The sequence below is a fragment of the Vollenhovia emeryi genome, unplaced genomic scaffold (assembly GCF_000949405.1).
Source record: "Vollenhovia emeryi isolate VEMERY1.0 unplaced genomic scaffold, V.emery_V1.0 DF940684.1, whole genome shotgun sequence".
Taxonomy (NCBI): domain Eukaryota; kingdom Metazoa; phylum Arthropoda; class Insecta; order Hymenoptera; family Formicidae; genus Vollenhovia; species Vollenhovia emeryi.
Genome location: NW_011965682.1, coordinates 1 through 7,625, shown reverse-complemented (window position 1 = coordinate 7,625; position 7,625 = coordinate 1). Strand labels below are relative to the sequence as shown.

The 7,625-nt window shown below is 42.3% G+C and overlaps 1 long non-coding RNA gene across 1 annotated transcript; it reads left to right on the top strand.

Moving 5' to 3' along the window:
• The first annotated feature begins 2,480 nt into the window (after positions 1–2,480).
• LOC105555823 lies at positions 2,481–5,433 on the top strand. The gene is made up of 4 exons (XR_001008521.1): positions 2,481–2,713; positions 2,982–3,122; positions 3,191–4,299; positions 5,129–5,433. It is a non-coding gene; the product is annotated as an uncharacterized LOC105555823 (long non-coding RNA).
• The last annotated feature ends 2,192 nt before the right edge of the window (positions 5,434–7,625 follow it).

Here is a 7,625-nt window from a genome sequence, read left to right as displayed (position 1 = left end):
AAAAAGAGAGAAAAAGACTGGAGGAGGAAAGATGGAAGAAAATAGAGGAATCAAGATGGAATAGGTGGTATAAGTGGATAAAGGGGAAAGGGATACCGGAGTACTTAAAAAGGGATGGAAGGAGGAAAGGTGGCAGATGGTAGCTAGGTATAGATTAGGAGAGGAAATGAGAGATGGGAGATATTGGGAGGAAACAGAAAAAAGGAAATGCAGGGTATGTGAGAGGGAGGAGGAGACGTGGGAACATGTGTGGGACGAATGTACAGGTTGGGGGAGGGAAAGAGGATGGCAGGAAATGATAGGAGTAGTACTAGGGGAGAAAGGGGAGGGAGAGACGTGGATGAAAAAGATAGAGGATTGGAGAAAGGGAAGGATAGAGGAGGATGAGAATGAGGAGGAGATGGAATGGAAGGAAAGAGCAGCGGAAGCGGAAGCCAGGATGAATGGAGGAATGAATGTAAGAATGATTGAGGATGCGGAGAATGGGTAGTCTCTCTCTCTCGGCGGAGAAACTAGAAATTAAGAAAGAAATGGCGTAGGAATAAGAAAGGGTGAGCGGAGAAAGTGCAGGAGGAAAATTGTAAACGGAGCGGTAGCCCGTATTCTGTGTACCGCAGAATAAAGATACATACATACATACATACCTAAGGCAATAAATTCATGACGGAAGTAACAAACGGCACGTATTATTTTAGCAGAAACCCTACTATTTCATGTTAGAAAACTATCTTATAGTTTCCTAGCTAGAAACCCTACTATTTCATGTTAGGAAACTATCTTATAGTTTTCTAGCTTATAATAGGGATCTCTCCTCTATACATGTTTGAAATGCAGTACATTGTTTCATAAGAATTTGTTTTGCAGTAAACATCAAGCAACAGTTATATAGCATCAATATTACAATTTCCTACTTAACGATATAAATGAAACGTAACATGCATGTTATATTACATTTATATTGTTGAATAGAAAATTATGTAACTGTTACTTGATGTTCACTGGTTTTATAATTACCATATGGTCCTGTAATTTGTCGATAATTGTGTGTAACCCAATTATCTCTGGGAAACAGGCCCTTTTGTATGGCTACAGCCACCTTTACTTCTTTTGGAGGCCATTGAAATGTTTTATTAATTACGTCAATCCACAAGCGAGGTACTACTGAGCACCAGTCTTGATAAAAAATAATATCCCATACAGCACATGTAGATGCTGAGAATGTTCGAAAAATATCGCAACAGTAGATTGCGTATATTCTTACAACATACGAGATACGTACTACGATTTATTTAGAACATACTGAGAAAATTCCTATTTCCGGGGTTTTTCAGTTCGTAGTATATACTGAGAATATTTTGCAGTACATGCGTAGAATATCCGTAGTATCACTATAGAACCAAGAATAGAACGTGCACAGAATGTACTTCTTTTTACGGTAGGTAGGGTAAATATTTAGTACTTATTTATAAATTATAAAAATATATTTGTACGGTACATTTTTGGTTTTCACATTTGTTTTAACGGTTAGTTTATAAAAAAACGTCCACGCGCACGCACGCACATACATTTTGTATGACATATATACAGGGTGGGCCATTTTACGGGACCCACCCAAATTTCTCCGTTGGTAAGGCAGATACAAAAAAATGTTTCAGACAAAAGTTGTATAGTTTCGAGGGGGACATAAAATGGTACCATTGGTTTGACCTTGAAGAGTAATTTGAGGGTCACATGAAGGTTACCTTTAATTTCTTAAATGGAACCTACTATTTCTCGTTACATATTCTTGTAGGTTATCTCGAGAGCTTTCCAAAACACTATAATAAAATATTTTTTCATTGAGTAATTTTCGAATTATGAGCCTCCAAAGCAGTACTTTGCAGTACTTTGACATAAAGTACAAAATATCTTGTACAATGTCATGTTATGGGTTAAGTTGATCGTTAGGTATCATTCGAAAGTCAAATCAACTTTTCACCCAAATCTCTGTAGTTATGCATGTTATGCATGAGAAATACGAATCATCCTACTTTTAACGGTATCCAGGAACAACAACGTGGACGTAGTAGAATTCTGTTCCCTTCGGGGTGCTTGTTTACCGTGAGTCCCCTTGCCTCTCACGATTCGGGGTGCTTGTTTACCGTGAGTCCCCTTGCCTCTCACTATTATAATAATTATAATTATTAACCACGAAGCAAATGTTCGAAGTTACCTCCATTGGCTTCAAGGCATAAATTTAATCGCCTCTGGAAATGTACTGTTCTTGGCAAAGTTTCTCTTGGAATCGCTGCGCAAGCTCGACGAATACGGTCTTTCATGTTTGCTCTAGTTGTTGGCCGTTGTGCAAAAACAACATTTTTTAAGTAGCCCCATAAATAAAAATCTGGAGATGTGAGATCTGGTGAGCAAGGAGGCCAGTTAACTGGACCTCCTCGTCCGATCCACCTCTCATTGTAGTTATCTCATTGTAGTTATTATTGGCTCAGATGTTTTTCTGAATTTGGCGATAATAATTACGATTTTGTAAAATTTTATATAACTTTTCTTCTCAGTTTAACCCAATCTAATATAATCTTTGGGGTCGTCCATATCGAATCTGACACCCTGTATAAGCGTCTGTAATATCGGATAGCTGGCATATCATTTCGTAAAATGACAGTGGAAAGAACTGTGTATTGAATCTGACTATTGTATAGTGCTATTTTGTGAATATGTAAGTACTTAATTTGTTGTTATTGCTTTTTATTCTTGTTATTCTTCGGCTTAATATTATTTTTAATTCATGTACTTACACAAAGTCAATTTTGCTAATCTCTTCAGCTAGTCTTACCAGTGTTTATATACAAATAATTTTTGTTAATAAAATGTCATGATTGTAAACTCTACAATTATATTTAGTTGATAAAATTAACTTTTTGTTTACTTTAAATTTCAGAACATCTATTTCACTATTTTGTAAAACTGTTTTCCTCTTGTCATAGTCCACATATCAAACGCAAATTATTCCGTTTTGATTAATTAATTTATTTTGGATGCGCTACACATCCTTATTATCAAAGAAGGGAAAAGAAACAAAAGCGGCGTTAGAACTAATATAAAAAGACAACTCCATTAATTGTAAAGTACGTATTATCTTTTATATAACCAAAGTTCTAAACAAATATTAAGTTCAATATTAATAACTTTTTAGATGCTGTTTAATCCATACAACGTGATAATGTTACTCTATGCAACTTTTACTTATTTGAACTTTCCACAAAGTCCGACAGCTTCAGAGGAAGTAGAAGTCAAAGAAAAAATTCAACGTTTACTACTGGAAATACAGGACGAAAATGAATTCGAATTAGAAGAGGAAGATACATTAGATTTTTACAATACATATGAGGTCCCAGAAGCGGAATCGGTTAACTTATTCGAAGCAGATAATAGTAAAATATATCTTCCGGAGGAAATTATCTGTAGTTCTGTGGAAGCAACTATATCGGATGACTATAAAAGACTATAAAAGCCGTGGAATATTGGAGAAGCGGTATAACAGGACCAAGATCACTTGAAAGAGTTAGAAAAAGGTTTAAAAAAGTTTCATCAATACGACAATTGCGACGATGGGAGATCCAAATTAGTGAAGGCGGTAATAGATTAGAAAAATTAAAAAGAATATCTGAATACACTTTAAACCGTTTTAATGAAGCAATTGAGAAAGGTTTTACAATACACGATATTGACCTCGCTCGATGGGCTTCTCGAGCCCAAGAGGAGGAAAATGCTTCAGGATTTAAAGCATCAGAATCCTGGATTAAAAGATTTAAAAGTACACACAATATCGTGTCTCGAAAAATAACAAAATTTGTAACGAAAAAATCATTGCTATCAAAAACAGATTTGGAAAATAAGTGTGATACATTTATTGCGAACGTAAAATATTATATTGATCAATATGGCACGCAAAACATTTATAACTCGGATCAGAGTGGATTTCAATTAGAATTTCATTCCGGTCGTACCTTACCACATAAAGGTGTAAAAAAAGGTAGAATCTGTAGTACAGTCTATATCAGCAACCACACACAGTTATACCATACAGCCGACTATTTCAGCTGATGGTAGATTGTTGTCGCCTCTTTTTATTACATTGAAAGAAATTACAGGAACCTTTGGTCCGAGAGTGCAGGAAACATTATTTAAAGCGCCTAATATTTTTGTTACAGCTTCAAAATCAGGCAAATTAACATCAAATCATGTAAAAACTTGGCTGAAAGATGTCTTTTTTCCAAATGTCGGACCACGATCCGTACTATTATTAGTGTAACGTTCTGCTTTTCCCGTGCTCGGACTTCGCTCGCCGGGGGTCAGGGTGAGAAAGCGGTGAGACACCGACGTGTTGTAAGTCGACGTTTATTATGTTGTAATGTATGTACAATGCGTATCAGAGGGGTGTAGACGCTCGGGAGCGTGTGTCTGGGGTAACGGCGGTCACCGGTCGTACTTCCACGGTCTTATATCTATGGTCTTATATCTACGGTCTTATACCTACGGTCTTACATCCACAGTCTTACAGCTACGGTCTTACGTCTACGGTCTTACAGCTACGGTCTTACGTCTACGGTCTTACAGCTACGGTCTTACGTCTACGGTCTTACATCTACGGTGTCAGGTCAGGCCGATCGGGAGTGCCCGATCGGGGTTAGCTCGCACGCTGGGAGTACCCAGCTGGAGACGGGAGAGCCCGTGTCCAGTGCGACGGGGTACCGGGAGAGCCCGGCCGGGTTAAAGCCAAAGACCGTCGGGGGTACCCGACGGCGGAGACTCGCACTCCGGGAGTACCCGGATGCGGACGCGAGTACCCGTCCGTTGTACGAAGGAGGTTGGGAGCGCCCAACGTGGTGAATCGGTAGCGGGAGCGGTCGTGTCGGGATCGGAGCCGAGACAGGACTGGATGCCTCGGTTGCTCCGGCCGCTCGCTTTATACCCGCGGGACCGTGGCTGGCGGGGAGGCGCGGTGGAAGGGGCTAGTCCCCTTCCTCGCTCGGTCGGTGCCCTGGGGTGCGCATGGAAGTATGCGTGTGGCGCAAGCGCCACGAGGCGGATGGTCGGCCCGGACTAGTGACGAGAGGGGGCGGTTCGTCACATTAGATTCGTGGAGTGGACACTGTCCCAACATAATTTCAGAAACGAGACCAGATTCTGCGACAGATATTATTTTCCTAACTATTCCGGCCGGTACAACGGGAAAAATTCAGCCATTAGATGTATACGGCTTCCGATTATGGAAACATTTTATTAAACATTTTTCCGACACCATTATATTGTTAGATCTTGCAATAGATCTTCACGTTAGAAATAATATTCTGAAATTGCAATCATTAACACATAACCAATTTTCGTCACCCAGGTTTCAAAATTTATTTAAATTTGCGTGATTTAAAAGTGGGTATATACAGAATAGACCGGAAGAATTTCAAACACCAGTTGAATTTTGTTTCAAAGATCATTCCAAATTGAAATGCGATATAGTAGTAGTGATTTGTTGCTCCCTTTTGGTTACAAAGCGTTTTTAAGGAACGTTCCCAAACCTCTCGCCTCTCCTACTCCTCTCTCTACATTTTCCATATCTCACATGTATTGGCTCTTTTTTCAGGGAGCGTTCCCGAACCCTTTACAAATCCTTTTCCCCTATCTCCTCGCGCCCTGGCCGTATGCAACCCTTACATTCTTTTACCCCCCTCCCTCTCGGCCCTCCCTCTGAACCTCCCTTCACTTCTTCTATCACGCGTCCTTTCCCTCCTCCTTCCATTTCCTGTTTCCACCGTCTGCCTTCTCTCCCTCCATCCTGTCTTTCTTTCTTCCTCTTTCCCTCCTCTACCGCTCCGTTGTCTCTCTCCTTCCTTGTCTATTCTTCCTTTTCTTACTCCTCCTTCGTTCTCCCTTGCCTCGACCTCCATCCTCCCTTCTCTCTCCTCCTGTCGTTCTCCATCCTGCTTCCTCCCCTCTCCCTCCTCTGCTTTTCACCTTCTCCTTCTCCTTACCTATAACAACAAGAACTTAAACCTTGTCCTGTCTTCCCTTTTCCTCCCCCGTCCCTTTATCTCTCTCTCCACTCTCTCCTTCTCCCTCCCCTGTCCCCTTTTCCCATGTCCACTCTCTCCCGTCCACCCACATTCTCCTGTTCTCCACCTTCGCCCTTCTCCCTCTACTTCTCTCCACTCTCGCCCTTTCCACCATTCTCCACCTCGTCCTTCTCTCCTCCATGCTTAGATTCTCGTCCACCTTTAACCCCCATTTCGCCCTTAGGAAGTCTGCCTTCATCATCGTCTCCTCCCTATCCCCCTCCTCCATTATTTCCGTGATTACTACAACCCTTCCCCTTTCCCCTATCCTCTCTACTATCTCCCCTATCTCTATATCCCTACCTATCGTATTTTTTACCGCTCTCCTTATTCTCCATAACCTTTCCTCCCTGTCCTTGCCTTCTACTCCTCTCCATACTAGTCTCCTCCTTCTGTCTTCCTCCCTTTTTTCCCCTATTCCCTCTCCTGCCTTTCCCTGTCCCTCACCCCTCCCTTCTCCCTTTTCCCTCCCCCCTTTACAGTCCTCCTGTACGTCCTTCTCTCCCCTTCCCTCTTCCCTTTCTTTCGCCTCCCTACTTCCTCCCTCTCTCAACCCCTTCCTTGACTCCGTTATTTTCTTTTCTCTTTCTTCTCTCTCCCTCTGTCTTTTCTGCCGGTCATTTACTTCTTCCTCCTCTCTCTCCTCTCCTTCCTTTGCCTCCTGGTCTCGCGTTCTCTCCATCTCCCTCCTCGCCTGTTCCACACTTCCTACCTTTTCTCTCCGATCCTCTTTCCCTTCTTCTACCTCTTCTGCTCTTACTACCTGTCTTCCGTCTCCTGTCGTTTTGCTTCCTTCCTTTCGTCTCGTCCCCTTCCCCTCCGCCTCCTTACTTGTTCCATCCTTGCCTTCTTCCCTCGTTGTCCTCTTCTCCTTTTCCTTCTCCTGCCACCTCTCGTTCACGTCCGTCGTTCCTTCCCTCCTTTCCTCACTCCTCGCCTCCCTCGTTCATCTTTCTATTCTCCACTGTTCCTCCCTCCTCCCTCTCTCCTCTCTCCTTTCCATCACTTCTCTCATTCCTCTTATCTCTCTCGTCAAGGTCCTCAGCTGTTCCAGAACCTCTTCTTCCCATTCCTCTCTCCCTCTGCCTCGTTCCCCCTCGTTCCCACTACTTGTAGGCTACTGCGCATCCACGGGAATGGGTCACCTTGTATACTTCCACCATGACACAGCCGACTAGTAGCCCTCAGGCTGAGTACGAATGTGTAGAAGTGTGTCGACATTTGTGACAATTGGAACGCCATGTGTCGCCGTGTGCACGAAAGTGTCTAGGGATATTGCAATTGGAAAGCACCCTAAATTACTAGGAATCCTGATGCTGAATGGTGCAACGATAGTAATTAATTTATTAGATTGCAAGCAATCCAGCAGGAAAAATAGCATCGTCTGCAGCGGGCTTAACACTTTGATGGTGCTCAGCCCTAAAGTTTGCATCTCTGCTTCTGTCTCCAACAGATCAGTAATGCGCTATTTTATTGCGCGTGTAATATACGTACATTATTGCGTTGGTCTGCTTGTGG